Genomic DNA, 27,574 nt, shown 5'->3' on the forward strand with positions numbered 1-27,574 from the left:
TGGCGACGAATATGAAGCGAGGACCAGCTAACGAGAGCATACAGGTTGCAGTGGTGGGTGGTTTATGGGGCTTTGGTGACAAAACGGATGGCACTGTGATAGACTGTATCCAGTTTGTTGAGTAGAGTGTTGGAGGCTATTTTGTAAATTACATTGCCGAAGTCAAGGATCGGTAGGATGGTCAGTTTTACAAGGGTATGTTTGGCAGCGTGATTGAAGGAGGCTTTGATGAGAAATAGAAAGCTGATTCTTGATTTAATTTTGGATTGGAGATGTTTAATATGAGTCTGGAAGGAGAGTTTACAGACTAGCCCATGGGTGTCAAACTCTGGCCCGCGGGCCAAATTTGGCCCGCGGGGTAATTATATTTGGCCCGCGAGACAATAACAAATTACTACTAGAGCTGGCCCGCCGGTATTATACAGCGCATTCACCGCTAATACTACGAATCCCATAATGCTCTGCTGTTGTTTTCGCGCGCCAATCAGGACAGGACCCAGAAACGCCCTCTCCTCTGTGACAGTAGTCATAGCAACATAGACGCTACAACTGTCAGCACGCTATCCCTTCCCAAAAATGGCGAAAAGAAAGGCAGAAAACAGAAGCTTTCTGGACAAGTGGGAGGCAGAATATCTGTTTACATATGTAAAAGACAAACCTGTTTGTCTTGTTTGTGGAGTCAACGTGGCTGTAAGTAAGGAGTACAACATTAGACGACACTATGAAACGAAACACCATGACAAATACAAGGACCTGGACATGACTCAAAGGAGCCAGAAAGTAGAGGAGATGAAAAGAAGTTTGGTTTCACAACAGAATATGTTCAAAAAAGCCACATCACAAAGTGAGGCTGCTGTAAAGGCTAGTTATATAGTGGCAGCAGAGATCGCAAAATCAGCCCGGCCCTTTAATGAGGGAGAGTTCGTGAAAAAGTGCATGATGAAAGTTTGTGACCTCGTATGCCCAGAGAAAAAGCAAGCATTTTCAAACGTGAGCCTGAGCAGGAACACAATAGCTGATCGCACATGTGATCTTGCCACCAATCTGTATGACCAGTTGATGGAAAAGGGAAAAGATTTCGTTGCGTTCTCCCTCGCTGTGGATGAGAGCTGCGACGCATCTGATACTGCTCAGCTGTCAGTCTTCATCCGTGGAGTGGACTCAAATCTGTGTGTTACGGAGGAGCTATTGGGATTCAAATCAATGCATGGCACAACCACAGGAAAGGAAATCTTTGAGGAGGTTTCCAAATGTGTAACTGAAATAAAGCTGCCGTGGGATAAAGTCGTTGGATTAACGACAGATGGTGCGCCAGCGATGTGCGGTAAAAAGAGTGGACTGGTGGGCAGGGTTCGGGAGAAGATGCGGGAAGAGAACTGTGCAGGTGAGCTAACTGTTTACCACTGCATCATACATCAGGAATCACTGTGTGCCAAAGCCCTAAAGATGGAACATGTTATGACCACAGTAACACAGGTAGTTAACTTTATAAGAGCCAAAGGTCTGAATCACCGCCAGTTTAAATTTTTTCTAGAGTGTGGTTCGGAATACGCAGACGTGCCGTATCACACAGAGGTGAGATGGCTAAGCAGAGGAAAAGTACTGAACAGATGTTGAGCTGCGTGAGGAAATATGTCAATTCCTGGAAACCAAAAGGGAAGGATACAGCAGAGCTCCGGGAGCAAAAGTTTCTGTGTGAGCTGGCCTTTCTCTGTGACATCTCGAGCCATCTCGATGCGCTGAACCTGCAGCTTCAGGGGCGTGGGCGCATCATCACAGACATGTACGCTGCAGTGAGGGCCTTTAAAACTAAACTGTGCCTGTGGGAGAATCAGATGCTGCAAGGAAACCCTTGCCATTTTCCCTGCTGCCAAACCATAAAAGCGCAGATCTCTACCGCCGTGTTCCCATGCGCACAGTTTGCTGAAAAACTCAGTGTTCTCGCCGCTGAGTTTAGCCGGCGATTTGCCGACTTCGATGTCCAAAAATGTAGGTTTGAACTGCTTAGTAATCCCTTCGCAGTTGATGTGGAAAATGCACCAACCAACATCCAAATGGAGCTGATTGAACTCCAGTGCAACGACACGCTGAAGTCAAAGTATGATGCTGTGGGCGCCGCACAGTTTCCACGGTTCCTCCCTGACACAATGCCTCAGCTCCGCACCCAAGCTGCTCAGATGCTCTCCATGTTCGGCAGCACTTATCTATGCGAGCAACTTTTCTCCTCGATGAAGATGACCAAAACAACTCACAGGAGTCTGACTGATGAACACCTTCGCTCGATACTGAGGATTTCTTCAGCTCAGAGCCTGAGCCCAGACATTGATGAACTAGCATCCAAGAAGAGATGCCAGGTATCTGGCTTGGGCACATCAGATTAGATCAGTGTGCAATAATTAACGTTTTCTTTGTGCACTTTTTCTTGCTACAAGGCATGGGCTTGAATGGTTGATTAATTTATTATCATTTTATTTGTAAAATTATTAGCCAGTGGAAAAAGTTTATTTTGGTATTTAAATCAGAAGGCTGCAAATAGAGGAGGCATACGATTTTTATTTAAATTTTATTTATTTAATAAATGAATGCCATTGTGTTTTTTCATTTGAAATTCGATTTTGCATGTCTCCACTATTAAATTATATATTGTATGGTAATAAGCGATGCTTGTTCCATATTCAATGTTAAAGCAAAACTTGTTTGGGTCCATATTAAAAGGTTCATTTGTTCAATGTTGGCCCGCGACTTTGTTCAGGTTTTACATTTTGGCCCACTGGGTATTTGAGTTTGACACCCCTGGTCTAGCCAGACACTGAAGTCTGAAGTTTACATACACCTTAGCCAAGTACATTTAAACTCAGTTTTTCACAATTCCTGACATTTAATCCTTGTAAAAATTCCGTCTCTTAGGTCAGTTAGGATCACCACTTTATTTTAAGAATGTGAAATGTCAGAATAATAGTAGAGAGAATGGTTTATTTCAGCTTTTATTTCTTTCATCACATTCCCAGTGGGTCAGAAGTTTACATACACTCAATTAGTATTTGGTAGCATTGCCTTTAACTTGGGTCAAATGTTTCGGGTAGCCTTCCACAAGCTTCCCACAATACGTTGGGTGAATTTTGGCCCATTCCTCCAGACAGAGCTGGTGTAACTGAGTCAGGTTTGTAGGCTTCCTTGCTCGCACACGCTTTTTCAGTTCTGCCCACACATTTTCTATTGGATTGAGTTCAGGGCTTTTTGATGGCCACTCCAATACCTTGACTTTGTTGTCCTTAAGGCAGTTTGCCACAACTTTGGAAGTATGCTTGGGGTCATTGTCCATTTGGAAGACCCATTTGCGACCAAGCTTTAACTTCCTGACTGATGTCTTGATATGTTGCTTCAATATATCCACATAATTTTCCTGCCTCATGATGCCATCTATTTTATGAAGTGCACCAGACCCTCCTGCAGCAAAGCACCCCCACAACATGATGCTGCCACCCCCGTGCTTCACGGTTGGGATGGTGTTCTTCGGCTTGCAAGCCTCCCCCTTTTTCCTCCAAACATAACGATGGTCATTATGGCCAAACAGTTCTATTTTTGTTTCATCAGACCAGAGAACATTTCTCCAAAAAGTACGATCTTTGTCCCCATGTGCAGTTGTAAACCGTAGTCTGGCTTTTTTATGGCGGTTTTGGAGCAGTGGCTTCTTCCTTGCTGAGCGGCCTTTCAGGTTATGTCGATATAGGACTTGTTTTACTGTGGATATAGATACTTTTGTACCTGCTTCCTCCAGCATCTTCACAAGGTCCTTTGCTGTTGTTCTGGGATTGATTTGCACTTTTCGCACCAAAGTACGTTCATCTCTAGGAGACAGAACGCGTCTCCTTCCTGAGCGGTATGACGGCTGCGTGGTCCCATGATGTTTGTTCTTGCGTACTATTGTTTGTACAGATGAACGTTGTACCTTCAGGCGTTTGGAAATTGCTCCCAAGGATGAACCAGACTTGTGGAGGTATACAATTTTTTTTTCTGAGGTCTTGGCTGATTTCTTTTGATTTTCCCATGATGTCAAGCAAAGAGGTACTGAGTTTGAAGGTAGGCCTTGAATACATCTACAGGTACACCTACAATTGACTCAATTTATGTCAATTAGCCTATCAGAAGCTTCTAAAGCCGTGACATCATTTTCTGGAATTTTCCAAGCTGTTTAAAAGGCACAGTCAACTTAGTGTATGTAAACTTCTGACCCACTGGAATTGTGATACAGTGAATTATAAGTGAAATAATCTGTCTGTAAACAATTGTTGGAAAAATGACTTGTGTCATGCACAAAGTAGATGTCCTAACCAACTTGCCAAAACTATAGTTTGTTAACAAGACATTTGTGGAGATGTTGAAAACGAGTTTTAATGACTCCAACCTAAGTGTATGTAAACTTCCGACCTCAACTGTAGGTATTTGTAGTTGTCCACGCATTCTAAGTCAGAGCCGTCCAGAGTAGTGATGCTAGATGGGCGGGAGGGTGCGGACAGCGATCGGTTGAAAAGCATGCATTTAGTTTTACTAGCGTTTAAGAGCAGTTGGAGGCCACGGAAGGAGTGTTGTATGGCATTGAAGCTCGTTTGGAGGTTTGTTAGCACATTTTTCAATGTCTGTGGAACTTGTTCAGTTTGTCTCAGTTGTTGAAATATTTACACATGTTAAGTTTGCTGAAAATAAACGTAGTTGACAGTGAGAGGACGTTTTTTTTTGTTGCTGAGTTATATATTTATTTTTTAAATTTTTCTTCTACTTATGAAGACAATAAATGACAATTGAATCCATTTTATATTCAAGCTGTAACATAACACAATGTGTTGAAAGTCTAGGAGTGTGAATACTTCCTGATATTATTATACTTCCTGAAGGAACTGTATATTACACCTCAAGCCTTTTCCAATTGGTGCTGATGAAGGGAAGGAGACGAGGAGAGGCCATGGAGGAGATGGGGCGGAGGCGAGGAGGAGAGGACAGGCAAGGACAGGGGAGGCGAGGACAGGGGAGGAGGAGGACAGGGGAGGGGAGGAGGAGGACAGGGGAGGGGAGGAGGAGGACAGGGGAGGGGAGGAGGAGGACAGGGGAGGGGAGGAGAGGACAGGGGAGGAGGCGAGGACAGGGGAGTAGGAGGGGAAGAGGAGGCGAGGACAGGGGAGTAGGAGGGGAGGACGGGGAAGAAGACGCAGAGGGGTGGAGACGGGGAGAGGCCAGATTTTTGTAGTGTCTGTTAAAAAGGTACCAAAACAATTGATCTGCTATGCAACCCTACGCCCTTTATCTCCCTCAGACTGGCTCAGGAGCAGGCAGAGAAGAAGAAGGAGCAGGGTTCTGTCACCTCCAACTCCGTCACCACGACGACCGGCGGTGGCAGTGACTTGGAGACAAAGCAGAGGCGCAAGTGAGTTTGTTTGCCATGCCGACAGCGATGCTCCAGCGTTTACAGGGAGACCGTCTGTTTAATGGATGTTTGAACGTTCACTTTTAACCGCTGGCGTGCTGGGAGTGTTTGGTTGTAGTTGTAGTTGGGTGTTGCTGATTGGTATATAGTTGAGGTGATCTGCAGTGCCAATGTCTGGTGTAGTAGTGTAGACTGCCAACTCTGGATCATGCACCTGTGATGGGGGTTCAAATCGCTGATCTGCAAGTTTCCCACTTACCTACCTTTCTGTCTAAATAAAACCCACTTACCTTTCTGTCTAAATAAAACGCCTTTCTGTCTAAATAAAACACCTTTGTCTAAATAAAACACCTTTGTCTAAATAAAACACCTTTGTCTAAATAAAACACCTTTGTCTAAATAAAACACCTTTGTCTAAATAAAACACCTTTCTGTCTAAATAAAACACCTTTGTCTAAATAAAACCCACTTACCTTTGTCTAAATAAAACCCACTTACCTTTGTCTAAATAAAACCCACTTACCTTTGTCTAAATAAAACCCACTTACCTTTGTCTAAATAAAACCCACTTACCTTTGTCTAAATAAAACCCACTTACCTTTGTCTAAATAAAACCCACTTACCTTTGTCTAAATAAAACCCACTTACCTTTGTCTAAATAAAACCCACTTACCTTTGTCTAAATAAAACCCACTTACCTTTGTCTAAATAAAACCCACTTACCTTTGTCTAAATAAAACCCACTTACCTTTGTCTAAATAAAACCCACTTACCTTTGTCTAAATAAAACACCTTTGTCTAAATAAAACACCTTTCTGTCTAAATAAAACACCTTTCTGTCTAAATAAAACACCTTTCTGTCTAAATAAAACACCTTTCTGTCTAAATAAAACACCTTTCTGTCTAAATAAAACACCTTTCTGTCTAAATAAAACACCTTTCTGTCTAAATAAAACATCTTTGTCTAAATAAAACACCTTTGTCTAAATAAAACACCTTTCTGTCTAAATAAAACACCTTTCTGTCTAAATAAAACACCTTTCTGTCTAAATAAAACCCACTTACCTTTCTGCCTAAATAAAACCCACTTACCTTTCTGCCTAAATAAAACACCTTTGTCTAAATAAAACACCTTTGTCTAAATAAAACACCTTTGTCTAAATAAAACACCTTTGTCTAAATAAAACACCTTTGTCTAAATAAAACCCCTTTGTCTAAATAAAACCCCTTTGTCTAAATAAAACCCCTTTGTCTAAATAAAACCCACTTACCTTTGTCTAAATAAAACACCTTTCTGTCTAAATAAAACCCACTTACCTTTCTGTCTAAATAAAACACCTTTGTCTAAATAAAACCCACTTACCTTTCTGTCTAAATAAAACACCTTTCTGTCTAAATAAAACACCTTTCTGTCTAAATAAAACACCTTTGTCTAAATAAAACACCTTTGTCTAAATAAAACACCTTTCTGTCTAAATAAAACCCACTTACCTTTCTGTCTAAATAAAACACCTTTCTGTCTAAATAAAACGCCTTTCTGTCTAAATAAAACCCACTTACCTTTCTGTCTAAATAAAACACCTTTGTCTAAATAAAACCCACTTACCTTTCTGTCTAAATAAAACACCTTTCTGTCTAAATAAAACCCACTTACCTTTGTCTAAATAAAACACCTTTCTGTCTAAATAAAACACCTTTCTGTCTAAATAAAACGCCTTTCTGTCTAAATAAAACCCACTTACCTTTCTGTCTAAATAAAACACCTTTGTCTAAATAAAACCCACTTACCTTTCTGTCTAAATAAAACACCTTTGTCTAAATAAAACACCTTTCTGTCTAAATAAAACACCTTTCTGTCTAAATAAAACCCACTTACCTTTCTGTCTAAATAAAACCCACTTACCTTTGTCTAAATAAAACCCACTTACCTTTGTCTAAATAAAACCCACTTACCTTTGTCTAAATAAAACCCACTTACCTTTGTCTAAATAAAACCCACTTACCTTTGTCTAAATAAAACCCACTTACCTTTCTGCCTAAATAAAACACCTTTGTCTAAATAAAACACCTTTCTGTCTAAATAAAACCCACTTACCTTTGTCTAAATAAAACACCTTTCTGTCTAAATAAAACACCTTTCTGTCTAAATAAAACGCCTTTCTGTCTAAATAAAACCCACTTACCTTTCTGTCTAAATAAAACACCTTTGTCTAAATAAAACCCACTTACCTTTCTGTCTAAATAAAACACCTTTGTCTAAATAAAACACCTTTGTCTAAATAAAACACCTTTGTCTAAATAAAACACCTTTCTGTCTAAATAAAACCCACTTACCTTTCTGTCTAAATAAAACACCTTTCTGTCTAAATAAAACCCACTTACCTTTCTGTCTAAATAAAACACCTTTCTGTCTAAATAAAACGCCTTTCTGTCTAAATAAAACCCACTTACCTTTGTCTAAATAAAACCCACTTACCTTTGTCTAAATAAAACCCACTTACCTTTCTGCCTAAATAAAACACCTTTGTCTAAATAAAACACCTTTCTGTCTAAATAAAACACCTTTCTGTCTAAATAAAACACCTTTCTGTCTAAATAAAACACCTTTCTGTCTAAATAAAACATCTTTCTGTCTAAATAAAACATCTTTCTGTCTAAATAAAACACCTTTCTGTCTAAATAAAACACCTTTGTCTAAATAAAACACCTTTCTGCCTAAATAAAACACCTTTGTCTAAATAAAACACCTTTCTGTCTAAATAAAACACCTTTCTGTCTAAATAAAACCCACTTACCTTTCTGTCTAAATAAAACACCTTTCTGTCTAAATAAAACGCCTTTCTGTCTAAATAAAACCCACTTACCTTTCTGTCTAAATAAAACCCACTTACCTTTCTGTCTAAATAAAACCCACTTACCTTTCTGTCTAAATAAAACCCACTTACCTTTCTGTCTAAATAAAACCCACTTACCTTTCTGTCTAAATAAAACCCACTTACCTTTCTGTCTATGTCACGTAGAGTAGGCCAGAAGGCTAAACTGGATAACCTAACCTCTATCAAAATAAAAAGATGGCGGAGCCGCAAAAGTTATTTTGTGCAAAGGTGTTTATTTACAAGTGATTCCGGAACAAAAAACAACAGTACTGCCATCAACGTCTACCTTATGGGACAGATTAAAAACAATGCTGCCCCATCCACAGCTCGATCCAAAATGCCTCTCATGAACTGAAAGAGAGGCTCCTTTTGTAGGGCTAGCCCCTCCCCTCAGAACAATTAACCCTAATTAATTAAGCAATTAACAATACAAACCTACATTTTCCATTAACTAAACATACTAAAGGATATACATTTCAACACGGTTTTAAACAATATCACAACATAACATTTACAACATTACATCACTACTGACAATATCTTTCAATAAGCCCATATGCATTAATGAGCCATTTGGGACAGGCACTATAAAGCCAGCCCAATTCCCTTAGCTCGGGTCCTTTTCCAGCATAGCCGGAAGCTACAGAGATGAGAGAGAGAGGAACAGAACAAACAAACAATGCGCTCATCCACAACATTGATAAGTATAATTTATATTGTATATCTCAAATATGAACATTGACATAAGTGTGAAATGTATGCACTAAGACAGAAGTTAATTTGTGTGTCGACCCACATTGTTAACTTATCTTATAATGGCGCAGGGAGGAGTGATGAATGCGTGTGTGCGTTGAAGAACCAAATGCTGCCCGCGGCCAGTGACGGACCTCTACGTCACATTACCTTCCTCCTCTCCTGAAGCAACCAGGTTCGGGAGCCTTGATAGGTAGTCCGCCGTGACGTTTTCCTTCCCTGCCTTGTGACGGACACAGAACCTGAAGGGCTGGAGCTCCAGATACCACCTGGTCACACGAGAATTTCGGTCCTTCATGGTCTGGATCCAGGTCAGTGCTCTGTGGTCTGTGTGCAGGTCAAATTCCCTCCCAAGAAGATAGTAACGGAGGCTATCTAGGGCCCACTTTATAGCCAGGCACTCCTTCTCGATTGTAGAATACCTTGTTTCCCTGGGCAACAGCTTCCGACTCAGGTACAGCACAGGAAGCTCTTCTCCTGGCTCTCCTTGGGCCAGTACAGCTCCAATTCCCACAGCCGAAGCATCCACCTGCACGAGAAACCGCTTCTGAAAATCAGGGGTCTGGAGAACAGGAAATGAGCACAGTCGGTTTTTCAGTATCATGAAGGCTTCCTCACACTCCTCAGTCCACTTCACAGGGTTGCTGGCCACCTTTGAAGTGAGGTTGGTCAGAGGGACAGCGATGGTCGAAAACTGCGGAATGAATCTCCGGTACCACCCTGCCAGACCTAGGAAGGACTTCACCTGTGTCTTGGTTCTGGGTTGAGGGCTGTTCCGGATGGACTCCACTTTGTCCACCTGAGGCCGAACTTCACCCTTACCCAGCTGGTAACCCAGGTACTTTGTCTCCTGTTTCGCCCACTCACACTTCAGGAGGTTAAGCGTGAGGCCTGCATCATGGATCTTCCCCAAGACTCTGCTAAGATGCTGTATGTGCTCCTCCCAGGAGTGGCTGTAGATCACCACGTCGTCCAAGTAAGCAGCACAGTAATCATCACAGTCCTGGAGGACCTTGTCCATCAGCCTCTGGAAAGTCGCAGGGGCCCCATGAAGGCCAAACGGCATGACCTTGAACTGGAACAGGCCCATTGGCGTCCGGAATGCAGTGTAGGCCTTGGATTGTTCATCCAGGGGCACCTGCCAGTACCCTTTGCAGAGATCCAATGTGGTGATGTAATGAGCTCTACCTATTCTCTCCAGTAAGTCGTCAATGCGGGGCATGGGATAGGCATCAAACTGGGAGATGGCATTCACCTTACGGAAGTCCATGCAGACACGCAAAGAGCCATCCTTCTTTGGGACAATGACAATAGGGCTGCTCCATTCACTTGAAGATGGCTCGACAACATCCATTTCTATCATGGTGTGGACCTCTTCCTTGAGGGCTACCACCAGCCTCTCAGGCACACGGTAAGGATGCTGGCGGACAGGGTTCTGGCCAGGCTTCAAACGAATGACGTGTTCTAGGACTTTGGTTCTTCCTGGTCTCTGACTGAAGAGGGCTGGATACTTGCCAAACACCTGATTCAGCTCATCTTGCTTGTCTTCTTCCAGGTGAGCCAGTATGACCTCTGCTCGTTCTTTCCATGCCTCTGTGACCCCATCCGACTCATCCTCTTCTTCTACTCTGCGGACAAGAAAGGACTTTCCCTTGGAGAGTTCCTCTTTCTCCTCCCAGGCCTTGAGAAGGTTCACATGGTAGGTTTGCTTCTTCTTACCCTTGTCGGGGTGCAGCACCTCGTAGGTCACCGGACCCATCTTCCTCCCGATTAGGTACGGTCCTTGCCACTGTGCAAGGAGCTTGCTGGTAGACGAGGGAAGGAGGAGCAGGACTTTCTGTCCTGGCTCAAACTCTCTGTGGCGAGCGTGCTGGTCATAACCTCTCTTCTGGGCCTTCTGGGCTTGCTGAAGGTTTGCCCTAGCTTCCTCTCGGTACCGCTCCAACCTGTCTCGCATCTGGAGGACGTACTGGACAATCCCCTGTCCTGAGGTAGCTACTGGGGAACCTTCCCAGCACTTCTTCAGCAGGTCCAGTGGTCCTTGCACTGGCCATCCATAGAGGAGTTCGAATGGCGAGAAACCTGTCGATGCCTGAGGCACCTCCCTGTAAGCAAAAAGCAGAAAGGGTAACCACTTATCCCAGTCTTTACCAGTGTCAGCCACAAACTTCCTCAGCATGTTCTTGAGCGTTTGATTGAATCTCTCTACGAGCCCATCCGTTTGGGGGTGGTAGGGAGTGGTCCTCAAGCCTTTAATGCCCAGCTGTCGGTGGAGTTGAACCATCAGTCGCGAGGTGAAGTTTGTCCCTTGGTCCGTCAGGATTTCATCTGGGATTCCTACACGAGAGAAGAGCTGAACAAGAGCACTGATTATTTTTGGAGTGGTTATGGAACGGAGTGGGAAGGCTTCTGGGAACCGGGTGGCATAGTCACAAATCACCAATATATACTTGTAACCTGTGCTACTCTTCTCCAAGGGTCCAACAATGTCCATTGCAATTCTCTTGAATGGGGTAGAGATAACTGGCAGTGAACATAGAGGAGCCCGGTCAGACCTACGGACAGCACTGGTTTTCTGGCACGTGGGGCATGACTTGCAGTAGGTTTGTACATCAGTATACATAGAGGTCCAAAAGAAACGGGAGCCTAGCCTAGCCTAAGATAGGTCTTATGTTGCCCTAGATGACCTGCCCATGGAACTGTATGTGCAAGGTTGAGAACCAGTGGTCTACAGGTAGATGGCACCACCAACTTCCTGCTATCTTCCTCTGACCCAAGGTAGAGTATGTGGTTGTCTACCGTGTAAATCCCCCCACATGAAGATTGACTGTCCCCAGCTAAGGCCTTGTCAAACAAACATTTCAAGGTTGCGTCAGACTTCTGCAGTGTAGCAAAATTTTGCGGAACATCCCATTGCACCTCTAACCCAGACACATCAGCAACAGGTACAGGGGTTCCCACATACTTCTCAAGATGCCGCTGGCGGCGTGACTTTCTGGGCCCTTTGGTTCCCCCCTCGCACAGACTATCACACAAGTCAGGCAGAGGTTGTAAACCAGCTTTGGCCTGGGCACGAGTGACAACTGAACATGACACCTGAACATCAGACTGGCAAACTGACTGCTCATATAGCTGACCCCCCACACTTCCCAACAGATCACAGAGTACAGGCACATCCCTCCCCAAAATCATCTCAAAAGGTAGCTTCTCCATTACCCCAACTTTGAGGAGGTATTTCTGACCCTGAATCTCAACTGTGAGCTCAGCTGTGGGCTGCTGTGACTGGTCACCATGAACACATTGGATCAGTGTCTGATGACCGTAATCAATATCATTAACAGGTACATTACCTTTTCTGATCAATGACAGGGAACTGCCGGTGTCAATCATTGCAGTAAAACTTTTACCATTCACTTTTACAGGTACCAAGCCTGACCCTTCCCGAGTCTGTCTATTCTGAACACCATCCCCCTCTCTGGGTACATAACAGTAACCTGAGAGCTTGGATTTACGTAGCGGACACATTGAAGCTTTGTGCCCCTGCTGCCGGCAGTAAAAACAGGTCAGACCCCTCCCATCAGAGCAAACTGCATGATCCCTTACCTCCCTCCTCCCAGACACATAACCCCCAGAGTTACCTCCACCATCTCTGGCGTCTCTGATGTCCCGTGTGTCTCTGAGACTCCTTGGAGCGGGTGCTGCAGGTCGTGGTGGGCCCCCTTTACGTGCATTAAGGTACTGCGGTGCAAGCTTGGCCGCCATAAACCCGTCCTTGGGCTCGTGCTCTCTGACCCAGGTTCGAATGTCGTGTGGGAGAACTTGTAGAAGTTGCTCGAGGATGATGACCTCACCGATTTCGTCCTGTGTCTTCTCTTCCGGTCGAACCCATCGTCGGTAGAGACCCTTGAGGCGGTGGTACGTCTCTGTCGGCGACTCACCCGATGGCGTCGATGCAGCTCTGAAGCGTTGACGGTAGGTCTCCGGTGAGATATCGAACTTCACCAGCAGCGCTTCCTTCAAGCCCTTGTAGACATTGGACAGCCCCTCATCCATTGCTGTGTAAGCCTCTAAGGCCTTGCCCGTGAGCAATGGGACAAGCCTGCAGGCCCACTCTACCTCAGGCCACTGCCACGTCTTAGCCATGCGCTCAAACCTCAGCAGGTAGTTTTCAATGTCCTCCCCCTGCTGGTATGAGGGCATCTTTGGCTCCTTCCTCAGGAATGCTGGAAGATGGACGTTAACACTGCTGGACTGGTCTCCTGGTGCTGGCCTCATTACTGCTTGGGGAGCCTGCTGTGGAGTTGAAGTCCCTGCTGCGTCGAGCCTTTGTCGTCCTGGTGTTGGAAGACCCAATCTTGGGCTCTCACTGACGAGTTCCGCTTGGTGGGGAGCTGTGAGGATAGATTGGCGTAGGCCACGTAACTCCTGCTTGAGGTCTTCGTCCCTCCTCTCAAGGCAGGTGAAAAGTTGCTGGAAAAGGGTTACCATGGTTGGGTGTGGTTCTGGTCCCCCAACTGCTCCTTCAGTCAGCAGCTCACCCAGTTCTGGTTGTCTTTGGCCCCGTGGTCGGGCTCCTAGTTTCTCATACTTGACCTCTTCTTCACCAGACGATTCCATGGTATTCCACCCCGGTTCAACTTCAGGTACCTTTTCTGACAGTTGATGCTGCTGCTGAGAACGCAATCCTGTATGCATTCCTTTACCTCTCTTGTTGGAATTCACTGATTTGCGGTGCGCCATCCCACCGCTGCCACCATATGTCACGTAGAGTAGGCCAGAAGGCTAAACTGGATAACCTAACCTCTATCAAAATAAAAAGATGGCGGAGCCGCAAAAGTTCTTCTGTGCAAAGGTGTTTATTTACAAGTGATTCCGGAACAAAAAAACAACAGTACTGCCATCAACGTCTACCTTATGGGACAGCTTAAAAACAATGCTGCCCCATCCACAGCTCGATCCAAAATGCCTCTCATGAACTGAAAGAGAGGCTCCTTTTGTAGGGCTAGCCCCTCCCCTCAGAACAATTAACCCTAATTAATTAAGCAATTAACAATACAAACCTACATTTTCCATTAACTAAACATACTAAAGGATATACATTTCAACACGGTTTTAAACAATATCACAACATAACATTTACAACATTACATCACTACTGACAATATCTTTCAATAAGCCCATATGCATTAATGAGCCATTTGGGACAGGCACTATAAAGCCAGCCCAATTCCCTTAGCTCGGGTCCTTTTCCAGCATAGCCGGAAGCTACAGAGATGAGAGAGAGAGGAACAGAACAAACAAACAATGCGCTCATCCACAACATTGATAAGTATAATTTATATTGTATATCTCAAATATGAACATTGACATAAGTGTGAAATGTATGCACTAAGACAGAAGTTAATTTGTGTGTCGACCCACATTGTTAACTTATCTTATAATGGCGCAGGGAGGAGTGATGAATGCGTGTGTGCGTTGAAGAACCAAATGCTGCCCGCGGCCAGTGACGGACCTCTACGTCACAGTCTAAATAAAACATTTTTCTGTCTAAATAAAACCCACTTACCTTTCTGTCTAAATAAAACGCCTTTCTGTCTAAATAAAACGCCTTTCTGTCTAAATAAAACACCTTTCTGCCTAAATAAAACACCTTTCTGTCTAAATAAAACACCTTTCTGTCTAAATAAAACACCTTTCTGTCTAAATAAAACACCTTTCTGTCTAAATAAAACACCTTTCTGTCTAAATAAAACCCACTTACCGGTCTAACTGTCTAAATAAATATAGATGTGTAAATGGGGTGTCAGGTAGCCTAGTGGTTAGAGCGTTGGACTAGTAACTGAAAGGTTGCAAGTTTGAATCCCCGAGCTGACAAGGTACAAATCTGTTGTTCTGCCCCCTGAACAAGGCAGTTAACCCACTGTTCCCCGGAAGGGCGTCATTGTAAATAAGAATTTGTTCTTAATAAATGTAGATGAATGTAGTTAAATGTGTATGCTGTGTGTTCCCCTCAGCTCCTATCTGATCCCGATGTGTGATGTCTGAAAGGTGTGGTAATGTTCTGTGTACCCCTCAGCTCTGATCCCGATGTGTGATGTCTGAAAGGTGTGGGTAATGTCTGTGTTCCCCGGTCCAGATCCTACTTGACCCCGGTTCGTGATGAGGAGGCGGAGGCTCAGAGGAAGGCTCGCTCCAGACATGCCAGACAGTCACGACGATCCACTCAGGTAGGCCCACCTGCCTAGACATATACATTTAACTACATTTAAGGCCAGACAGTTTTATTTTGTTTATTTCACCTTTATTTAACCAGGTTGGCCAGTTGAGAACACCTTTATTTAACCAGGTTGGCCAGTTGAGAACCTTTATTTAACCAGGTTGGCCAGTTGAGAACACCTTTATTTAACCAGGTAGGCCAGTTGAGAACCTTTATTTAACCAGGTAGGCCAGTTGAGAACCTTTATTTAACCAGGTTGGCCAGTTGAGAACCTTTATTTAACCAGGTAGGCCAGTTGAGAACACCTTTATTTAACCAGGTAGGCCAGTTGAGAACCTTTATTTAACCAGGTTGGCCAGTTGAGAACCTTTATTTAACCAGGTAGGCCAGTTGAGAACCTTTATTTAACCAGGTTGGCCAGTTGAGAACCTTTATTTAACCAGGTTGGCCAGTTGAGAACCTTTATTTAACCAGGTAGGCCAGTTGAGAACCTTTATTTAACCAGGTTGGCCAGTTGAGAACCTTTATTTAACCAGGTAGGCCAGTTGAGAACCTTTATTTAACCAGGTAGGCCAGTTGAGAACCTTTATTTAACCAGGTAGGCCAGTTGAGAACCTTTATTTAACCAGGTTGGCCAGTTGAGAACCTTTATTTAACCAGGTTGGCCAGTTGAGAACACCTTTATTTAACCAGGTAGGCCAGTTGAGAACCTTTATTTAACCAGGTTGGCCAGTTGAGAACCTTTATTTAACCAGGTTGGCCAGTTGAGAACCTTTATTTAACCAGGTAGGCCAGTTGAGAACCTTTATTTAACCAGGTTGGCCAGTTGAGAACCTTTATTTAACCAGGTAGGCCAGTTGAGAACCTTTATTTAACCAGGTTGGCCAGTTGAGAACCTTTATTTAACCAGGTTGGCCAGTTGAGAACCTTTATTTAACCAGGTTGGCCAGTTGAGAACCTTTATTTAACCAGGTTGGCCAGTTGAGAACCTTTATTTAACCAGGTAGGCCAGTTGAGAACCTTTATTTAACCAGGTTGGCCAGTTGAGAACCTTTATTTAACCAGGTTGGCCAGTTGAGAACCTTTATTTAACCAGGTTGGCCAGTTGAGAACCTTTATTTAACCAGGTTGGCCAGTTGAGAACCTTTATTTAACCAGGTAGGCCAGTTGAGAACACCTTTATTTAACCAGGTTGGCCAGTTGAGAACCTTTATTTAACCAGGTTGGCCAGTTGAGAACCTTTATTTAACCAGGTTGGCCAGTTGAGAACCTTTATTTAACCAGGTTGGCCAGTTGAGAACCTTTATTTAACCAGGTTGGCCAGTTGAGAACCTTTATTTAACCAGGTAGGCCAGTTGAGAACCTTTATTTAACCAGGTAGGCCAGTTGAGAACCTTTATTTAACCAGGTAGGCCAGTTGAGAACACCTTTATTTAACCAGGTTGGCCAGTTGAGAACCTTTATTTAACCAGGTTGGCCAGTTGAGAACACCTTTATTTAACCAGGTAGGCCAGTTGAGAACCTTTATTTAACCAGGTAGGCCAGTTGAGAACCTTTATTTAACCAGGTTGGCCAGTTGAGAACCTTTATTTAACCAGGTAGGCCAGTTGAGAACCTTTATTTAACCAGGTTGGCCAGTTGAGAACACCTTTATTTAACCAGGTAGGCCAGTTGAGAACCTTTATTTAACCAGGTTGGCCAGTTGAGAACCTTTATTTAACCAGGTTGGCCAGTTGAGAACACCTTTATTTAACCAGGTTGGCCAGTTGAGAACACCTTTATTTAACCAGGTAGGCCAGTTGAGAACACCTTTATTTAACCAGGTTGGCCAGTTGAGAACCTTTATTTAACCAGGTAGGCCAGTTGAGAACACCTTTATTTAACCAGGTAGGCCAGTTGAGAACCTTTATTTAACCAGGTAGGCCAGTTGAGAACCTTTATTTAACCAGGTAGGCCAGTTGAGAACCTTTATTTAACCAGGTAGGCCAGTTGAGAACCTTTATTTAACCAGGTAGGCCAGTTGAGAACACCTTTATTTAACCAGGTAGGCCAGTTGAGAACCTTTATTTAACCAGGTTGGCCAGTTGAGAACACCTTTATTTAACCAGGTAGGCCAGTTGAGAACCTTTATTTAACCAGGTTGGCCAGTTGAGAACCTTTATTTAACCAGGTAGGCCAGTTGAGAACCTTTATTTAACCAGGTAGGCCAGTTGAGAACCTTTATTTAACCAGGTAGGCCAGTTGAGAACCTTTATTTAACCAGGTAGGCCAGTTGAGAACCTTTATTTAACCAGGTTGGCCAGTTGAGAACCTTTATTTAACCAGGTAGGCCAGTTGAGAACCTTTATTTAACCAGGTTGGCCAGTTGAGAACCTTTATTTAACCAGGTTGGCCAGTTGAGAACACCTTTATTTAACCAGGTTGGCCAGTTGAGAACCTTTATTTAACCAGGTAGGCCAGTTGAGAACACCTTTATTTAACCAGGTAGGCCAGTTGAGAACCTTTATTTAACCAGGTAGGCCAGTTGAGAACCTTTATTTAACCAGGTAGGCCAGTTGAGAACCTTTATTTAACCAGGTTGGCCAGTTGAGAACCTTTATTTAACCAGGTAGGCCAGTTGAGAACACCTTTATTTAACCAGGTAGGCCAGTTGAGAACCTTTATTTAACCAGGTTGGCCAGTTGAGAACCTTTATTTAACCAGGTTGGCCAGTTGAGAACCTTTATTTAACCAGGTAGGCCAGTTGAGAACCTTTATTTAACCAGGTTGGCCAGTTGAGAACCTTTATTTAACCAGGTAGGCCAGTTGAGAACCTTTATTTAACCAGGTTGGCCAGTTGAGAACCTTTATTTAACCAGGTAGGCCAGTTGAGAACCTTTATTTAACCAGGTTGGCCAGTTGAGAACCTTTATTTAACCAGGTAGGCCAGTTGAGAACACCTTTATTTAACCAGGTTGGCCAGTTGAGAACCTTTATTTAACCAGGTTGGCCAGTTGAGAACCTTTATTTAACCAGGTTGGCCAGTTGAGAACCTTTATTTAACCAGGTTGGCCAGTTGAGAACCTTTATTTAACCAGGTTGGCCAGTTGAGAACCTTTATTTAACCAGGTTGGCCAGTTGAGAACACCTTTATTTAACCAGGTTGGCCAGTTGAGAACCTTTATTTAACCAGGTAGGCCAGTTGAGAACACCTTTATTTAACCAGGTTGGCCAGTTGAGAACCTTTATTTAACCAGGTTGGCCAGTTGAGAACCTTTATTTAACCAGGTTGGCCAGTTGAGAACCTTTATTTAACCAGGTAGGCCAGTTGAGAACCTTTATTTAACCAGGTTGGCCAGTTGAGAACACCTTTATTTAACCAGGTAGGCCAGTTGAGAACCTTTATTTAACCAGGTTGGCCAGTTGAGAACCTTTATTTAACCAGGTAGGCCAGTTGAGAACCTTTATTTAACCAGGTAGGCCAGTTGAGAACCTTTATTTAACCAGGTTGGCCAGTTGAGAACCTTTATTTAACCAGGTTGGCCAGTTGAGAACCTTTATTTAACCAGGTAGGCCAGTTGAGAACCTTTATTTAACCAGGTTGGCCAGTTGAGAACCTTTATTTAACCAGGTTGGCCAGTTGAGAACACCTTTATTTAACCAGGTAGGCCAGTTGAGAACCTTTATTTAACCAGGTAGGCCAGTTGAGAACCTTTATTTAACCAGGTAGGCCAGTTGAGAACACCTTTATTTAACCAGGTAGGCCAGTTGAGAACACCTTTATTTAACCAGGTAGGCTAGTTGAGAACCTTTATTTAACCAGGTAGGCCAGTTGAGAACAAGATCTCATTTACAACAGTGACCTGGCCAAGATAAAGCAAAGCAGTGCGAAAATAATAATGAGAAAATAATTACAATTAGTGATAGTGATAGATGTGCAGATGATGATGTGCAAGTAGAGTTACTGGGGTGCAAGAAGATAAATAACAAGATGGGGATGAGGTAGTTGGGTGGGCTATCTACAGATCGGTAAGCTGCTCTGACAGCTGATGCTTAAAGTTAGAGAGGGAGACATACAGTTGAAGTCAGAAGTTTACATACACTTAGGTTGGAGTCATTAAAACTCGTTTTTTAACCACTACACAAATGTCTTGTTAACAAACTATAGTTTTGGCAAGTCGGTTAGGACATCTACTTTGTGCATGACACAAGTAATATTTCCAACAATTGTTTACAGACAGATTATTTCACTTATAATTCACTGTATCACAATTCCAGTGGGTCAGAAGTTTACATACACTAAGTTGACTGTGCCTTTAAACAGCTTGGAAAATTCCAGAAAATGATGTCACGGCTTTAGAAGATTCTGATAGGCTAATTGACATAAATTGAGTCAATTGTAGGTGTACCTGTAGATGTATTTCAAGGCCTACCTTCAAACTCAGTACCTCTTTGCTTGACATCATGGGAAAATCAAAAGAAATCAGCCAAGACCTCAGAAAAAAAATGGTAGACGTCCACAAGTCTGGTTCATCCTTGGGAGCAATTTCCAAATGCCTGAAGGTACCACGTTCATCTGTACAAACAATAGTACGCAAGTATAAACACCATGGGACCACGCAGCCGCCATACCGCTCAGGAAGGAGACGCGTTCTGTCTCCTAGAGATGAACGTACTTTGGTGCTAAAAGCGCAAATCAATCCCAGAACAACAGCAAAGGACCTTGTGAAGATGCTGGATGAAACCTAGTGGTTAGAGCGTTGGATCGAATCCCCGAGCTGACAAGGTAAAAAAAATCTGTCGTTCTGCCGCTGAACAAGGCAGTTAACCCACTGTTCTCCAGTAGGCCGTCATTGAAAATAAGAATTTGTTCTTTTAACTGACTTGCCTAGTTAAATAAAGGTTACATTTAAACATTTTAAATAATCAAAAAGTTACTGATTTAACATTTTGAAAGTAACATGACCGGCACCTTCTATCTGTTGTCCAATCAGGGCGTGACGCTCACAGACCTGCAGGAAGCTGACAAGACAATGAAGACGGCCCAGACGGACGAAGGGAGAGAGAAGACGAGGAAAGAGGAGGAGGAAGAGGCGGCCAATAAGAAGAGAGCAGAAGAGGGGGTGAGAGCAGTGTTGATATATTGTAATGTCAAAGGCTTATGAAGGCGTGTACAACATCATGCAAGTGACGTCACCAACCACGGGACCTACTGTCGCCCTCGGCCAGGGGCAGGCAACAGGCGGCCCCCGGGGCCAAAACCGTCCCGAGGATGGCTTTTCTTGGCCTCCCAAGGTTGTTTAAAAAAATATATAAAAAAATAACTTGAGTTTAATTTAGGAAATCTGTTCCTAAGTATTCCCAGGAACAAAAGAGTTGTGCTCGTGTCTCAATGTAATCCAGGTATGAAATTATTGTTATTTTCAAATACAATCTCTTCGTGGGGCTTATTTGTGGTCATCCACTCAGATAGATATCGTCCCGCGGCTGAATATAGTTGCCCACCCTGGGGTTTTCTTGGTCAGGGGTTTAGACGGTGATGAGTTGTGTTGGTTGTGATAGCATCTGTGTTTATGTGTTATGTTATGATTGTATTATTATTGTCTTCAGGAGGTAAGCTGGAGATCCCGTATCGCCAACCTGCAGAAGTCTGACCTGTTGGGGCTAACTCAACCGGCTGGTACCTCTCGCCCCCCAACCTCCAGCCAGGAGACTAGTGTAGGGGAAAGTGAGAGTGACCGTATCGCCAGGGAGAGACGGAGGACCAGGAGGAGAGCTCAGAGGGCTGGAGAGGTGAGTGCATTGTAATCTGTCATAGCCATGCTTTATAACCAGGGGTTAGAACTGGTTCAGGGAACAGAACCAAAAACAGGAGGGAAAAAACTAAAATGTTCAGGGAACAGAAACGGAACCAGGAACGAAAGTGATCTATACTGTTCCAGAACAGAACTGTTATTTTAAAAGCATGGGAACTTGATAACATTATTTTAAAAGCATTGTGCCACAAAAATTGCAACAACGTGTCTATGCAAAACACCCCCTCTGTCACTCAGAAACTTGTTCCAGTGTCTGTGCTTGTTTAGGCTACCTGCTGCTCCCCCCTCTGAAGAACAGGCTACTGTAGCCCCTCCCCCCTCTGAATCCCAGGCTACTGTAGCCCCTCCCCCCTCTGAAACAGGCTACTGTATCCCCTCCCCCCTCTGAAGCACAGGCTACTGTAGCCCCTCCCCTCTCTGAAACAGGCTACTGTAGCCCCTCCCCTCTCTGAAACAGGCTCCATAGAAGCCGCTCCTCTTAGGTATAATTCTGTGGATTTAATTCAGATAATGATGTCAAAACAAGATGCCCAGTGCTTCAAGCCTCCTCCTCAACCATTTCTTGCTCTCTCCTCACCTACAAAAGTTCAGCTGCATCTTGCTCCATAGACTACACTTGTGTGTCCATCATGCATCTAAACAACTAGCTGACCTTCTCCATTTGCACTGATTGGTCTAAACAACTAGCTGGCCGGCTCCATCTGCACTGATTGGTCTAAACAACTAGCTGGCCTGTTCCATTTGCACTGATTGGTCTAAACAACTAGCTTGCCTTCTCCATCTGCACTGATTGGTCTAAACAACTAGCTGGCCTGTTCCATCTGCACTGATTGGTCTAAACAACTAGCTTAACTTCTCCATCTGCACTGATTGGTCTAAACAACTAGCTGACCTTCTCCATTTGCACTGATTGGTCTAAACAACTAGCTGGCCGGTTCCATTTGCACTGATTGGTCTAAACAACTAGCTGGCCGGTTCCATTTGCACTGATTGGTCTAAACAACCAGCTGGCCGGTTCCATTTGCACTGATTGGTCTAAACAACTAGCTGGCCGGTTCCATTTGCACTGATTGGTCTAAACAACTAGCTGTCCTGCTCCATCTGCACTGATTGGTCTAAACAACTAGCTGGCCGGTTCCATTTGCACTGATTGGTCTAAACAACTAGCTGTCCTGCTCCATCTGCACTGATTGGTCTAAACAACTAGCTGGCCTGTTCCATCTGCACTGATTGGTCTAAACAACTAGCTGGCCTGCTCCATCTGCACTGATTGGTCTAAACAACTAGCTTGCCTTCTCCATCTGCACTGATTGGTCTAAACAACTAGCTGGCCTGTTCCATCTGCACTGATTGGTCTAAACAACTAGCTGGCCGGTTCCATCTGCACTGATTGGTCTAAACAACTAGCTGGCCGGCTCCATCTGCACTGATTGGTCTAAACAACTAGCTGGCCTGTTCCATTTGCACTGATTGGTCTAAACAACTAGCTTGCCTTCTCCATCTGCACTGATTGGTCTAAACAACTAGCTGGCCTGTTCCATCTGCACTGATTGGTCTAAACAACTAGCTTAACTTCTCCATCTGCACTGATTGGTCTAAACAACTAGCTGACCTTCTCCATTTGCACTGATTGGTCTAAACAACTAGCTGGCCGGTTCCATTTGCACTGATTGGTCTAAACAACTAGCTGGCCGGTTCCATTTGCACTGATTGGTCTAAACAACCAGCTGGCCGGTTCCATTTGCACTGATTGGTCTAAACAACTAGCTGGCCGGTTCCATTTGCACTGATTGGTCTAAACAACTAGCTGTCCTGCTCCATCTGCACTGATTGGTCTAAACAACTAGCTGGCCGGTTCCATTTGCACTGATTGGTCTAAACAACTAGCTGTCCTGCTCCATCTGCACTGATTGGTCTAAACAACTAGCTGGCCTGTTCCATCTGCACTGATTGGTCTAAACAACTAGCTGGCCGGTTCCATCTGCACTGATTGGTCTAAACAACTAGCTTGCCTTCTCCATCTGCACTGATTGGTCTAAACAACTAGCTGGCCTGTTCCATCTGCACTGATTGGTCTAAACAACTAGCTGGCCGGTTCCATCTGCACTGATTGGTCTAAACAACTAGCTGGCCGGCTCCATCTGCACTGATTGGTCTAAACAACTAGCTGGCCTGTTCCATTTGCACTGATTGGTCTAAACAACTAGCTTGCCTTCTCCATCTGCACTGATTGGTCTAAACAACTAGCTGGCCTGTTCCATCTGCACTGATTGGTCTAAACAACTAGCTTAACTTCTCCATCTGCACTGATTGGTCTAAACAACTAGCTGGCCTGCTCCATCTGCACTGATTGGTCTAAACAACTAGCTGGCCTTCTCCATCTGCACTGATTGGTCTAAACAACTAGCTGGCCGGTTCCATCTGCACTGATTGGTCTAAACAACTAGCTGGCCTGTTCCATCTGCACTGATTGGTCTAAACAACTAGCTGGCCGGTTCCATCTGCACTGATTGGTCTAAACAACTAGCTGGCCGGCTCCATCTGCACTGATTGGTCTAAACAACTAGCTGGCCGGTTCCATCTGCACTGATTGGTCTAAACAACTAGCTGGCCTGTTCCATCTGCACTGATTGGTCTAAACAACTAGCTTGCCTTCTCCATCTGCACTGATTGGTCTAAACAACTAGCTGGCCTGTTCCATCTGCACTGATTGGTCTAAACAACTAGCTTGCCTTCTCCATCTGCACTGATTGGTCTAAACAACTAGCTGGCCTGTTCCATCTGCACTGATTGGACTAAACAACTAGCTTGCCTTCTCCATCTGCACTGATTGGTCTAAACAACGAGCTGGCCGGTTCCATCTGCACTGATTGGTCTAAACAACTAGCTGGCCTGTTCCATCTGCACTGATTGGTCTAAACAACTAGCTGGCCTGCTCCATTTGCACTGATTGGTCTAAACAACTAGCTGGCCTGCTCCATTTGCACTGATTGGTCTAAACAACTAGCTGGCCTGTTCCATCTGCACTGATTGGTCTAAACAACTAGCTGGCCTGCTCCATCTGCACTGATTGGTCTAAACAACTAGCTGGCCTGCTCCATCTGCACTGATTGGTCTAAACAACTAGCTGGCCTGCTCCATCTGCACTGATTGGTCTAAACAACTAGCTGGCCTGCTCCATCTGCACTGATTGGTCTAAACAACTAGCTTGCCTTCTCCATCTGCACTGATTGGTCTAAACAACTGGCTGGCCTGTTCCATCTGCACTGATTGGTCTAAACAACTAGCTTGCCTTCTCCATCTGCACTGATTGGTCTAAACAACTAGCTGGCCTGTTCCATCTGCACTGATTGGTCTAAACAACTAGCTTGCCTGTTCCATCTGCACTGATTGGTCTAAACAACTAGCTGCCCGGTTCCATCTGCACTGATTGGTCTAAACAACTAGCTGGCCTGTTCCATCTGCACTGATTGGTCTAAACAACTAGCTTGCCTACTCCATCTGCACTGATTGGTCTAAACAACTAGCTGGCCCTCTCCATCTGCACTGATTGGTCTAAACAACTAGCTGGCCTGCTCCATCTGCACTGATTGGTCTAAACAACTAGCTGGCCTTCTCCATCTGCACTGATTGGTCTAAACAACTAGCTGGCCTGTTCCATCTGCACTGATTGGTCTAAACAACTAGCTTGCCTTCTCCATCTGCACTGATTGGTCTAAACAACTAGCTGCCCGGTTCCATCTGCACTGATTGGACTAAACAACTAGCTGGCCTGTTCCATCTGCACTGATTGGTCTAAACAACTAGCTTGCCTTCTCCATCTGCACTGATTGGTCTAAACAACTAGCTGGCCTGTTCCATCTGCACTGATTGGTCTAAACAACTAGCTCGCCTACTCCATCTGCACTGATTGGTCTAAACAACTAGCTGGCCTTCTCCATCTGCACTGATTGGTCTAAACAACTAGCTGGCCTGCTCCATCTGCACTGATTGGTCTAAACAACTAGCTGGCCTTCTCCATCTGCACTGATTGGTCTAAACAACTAGCTGGCCTGCTCCATCTGCACTGATTGGTCTAAACAACTAGCTTGCCTTCTCCATCTGCACTGATTGGTATAAACAACTGGCTGGCCTTCTCCATCTGCACTGATTGGTCTAAACAACTAGCTTGCCTTCTCCATCTGCACTGATTGGTCTAAACAACTAGCTGGCCTGTTCCATCTGCACTGATTGGTCTAAACAACTAGCTGGCCTGTTCCATCTGCACTGATTGGTCTAAACAACTAGCTGGCCGGTTCCATCTGCACTGATTGGTCTAAACAACTAGCTGGCCTGCTCCATCTGCACTGATTGGTCTAAACAACTAGCTGGCCGGCTCCATCTGCACTGATTGGTCTAAACAACTAGCTGGCCTGTTCCATCTGCACTGATTGGTCTCAACAACTAGCTTGCCTTCTCCATCTGCACTGATTGGTCTAAACAACTAGCTGGCCTGTTCCATCTGCACTGATTGGTCTAAACAACTAGCTTGCCTTCTCCATCTGCACTGATTGGTCTAAACAACTAGCTGGCCTGTTCCATCTGCACTGATTGGTCTAAACAACTAGCTTAACTTCTCCATCTGCACTGATTGGTCTAAACAACTAGCTGGCCTGCTCCATCTGCACTGATTGGTCTAAACAACTAGCTGGCCGGTTCCATCTGCACTGATTGGTCTAAACAACTAGCTGGCCGGTTCCATCTGCACTGATTGGTCTAAACAACTAGCTGGCCTGTTCCATCTGCACTGATTGGTCTAAACAACTAGCTGGCCGGTTCCATCTGCACTGATTGGTCTAAACAACTAGCTGGCCTGCTCCATCTGCACTGATTGGTCTAAACAACTAGCTGGCCGGTTCCATCTGCACTGATTGGTCTAAACAACTAGCTGGCCTGTTCCATCTGCACTGATTGGTCTAAACAACTAGCTTGCCTTCTCCATCTGCACTGATTGGTCTAAACAACTAGCTGGCCTGTTCCATCTGCACTGATTGGTCTAAACAACTAGCTTGCCTTCTCCATCTGCACTGATTGGTCTAAACAACTAGCTGGCCTGTTCCATCTGCACTGATTGGACTAAACAACTAGCTTGCCTTCTCCATCTGCACTGATTGGTCTAAACAACGAGCTGGCCGGTTCCATCTGCACTGATTGGTCTAAACAACTAGCTGGCCTGTTCCATCTGCACTGATTGGTCTAAACAACTAGCTGGCCTGCTCCATTTGCACTGATTGGTCTAAACAACTAGCTGGCCTGCTCCATTTGCACTGATTGGTCTAAACAACTAGCTGGCCTGTTCCATCTGCACTGATTGGTCTAAACAACTAGCTGGCCTGCTCCATCTGCACTGATTGGTCTAAACAACTAGCTGGCCTGCTCCATCTGCACTGATTGGTCTAAACAACTAGCTGGCCTGCTCCATCTGCACTGATTGGTCTAAACAACTAGCTGGCCTGCTCCATCTGCACTGATTGGTCTAAACAACTAGCTTGCCTTCTCCATCTGCACTGATTGGTCTAAACAACTGGCTGGCCTGTTCCATCTGCACTGATTGGTCTAAACAACTAGCTTGCCTTCTCCATCTGCACTGATTGGTCTAAACAACTAGCTGGCCTGTTCCATCTGCACTGATTGGTCTAAACAACTAGCTTGCCTTCTCCATCTGCACTGATTGGTCTAAACAACTAGCTGCCCGGTTCCATCTGCACTGATTGGACTAAACAACTAGCTGGCCTGTTCCATCTGCACTGATTGGTCTAAACAACTAGCTTGCCGGTTCCATCTGCACTGATTGGTCTAAACAACTAGCTGGCCTGCTCCATTTGCACTGATTGGTCTAAACAACTAGCTGGCCTTCTCCATCTGCACTGATTGGTCTAAACAACTAGCTGGCCAGTTCCATCTGCACTGATTGGTCTAAACAACTAGCTGGCCTGTTCCATCTGCACTGATTGGTCTAAACAACTAGCTGGCCTGCTCCATCTGCACTGATTGGTCTAAACAACTAGCTGGCCTGCTCCATCTGCACTGATTGGTCTAAACAACTAGCTGTCCTGCTCCATCTGCACTGATTGGTCTAAACAACTAGCTTGCCTTCTCCATCTGCACTGATTGGTCTAAACAACTAGGCTGGCCTGTTCCATCTGCACTGATTGGTCTAACAACTAGCTTGCCTTCTCCATCTGCACTGATTGGTCTAAACAACTAGCTGGCCTGTTCCATCTGCACTGATTGGTCTAAACAAACTAGCTGGCCTGTTCCATCTGCACTGATTGGTCTAAACAACTAGCTGGCCGGTTCCATCTGCACTGATTGGTCTAAACAACTAGCTGGCCTGTCCATCTGCACTGATTGGTCTAAACAACTAGCTGGCCTGCTCCATCTGCACTGATTGGTCTAAACAACTAGCTGGCCTGCTCCATCTGCACTGATTGGTCTAAACAACTAGCTGGCCTGTTCCATCTGCACTGATTGG

Source organism: Salvelinus namaycush, chromosome 21 (genome assembly GCF_016432855.1).
Source record: "Salvelinus namaycush isolate Seneca chromosome 21, SaNama_1.0, whole genome shotgun sequence".
NCBI lineage: Eukaryota > Metazoa > Chordata > Actinopteri > Salmoniformes > Salmonidae > Salvelinus > Salvelinus namaycush.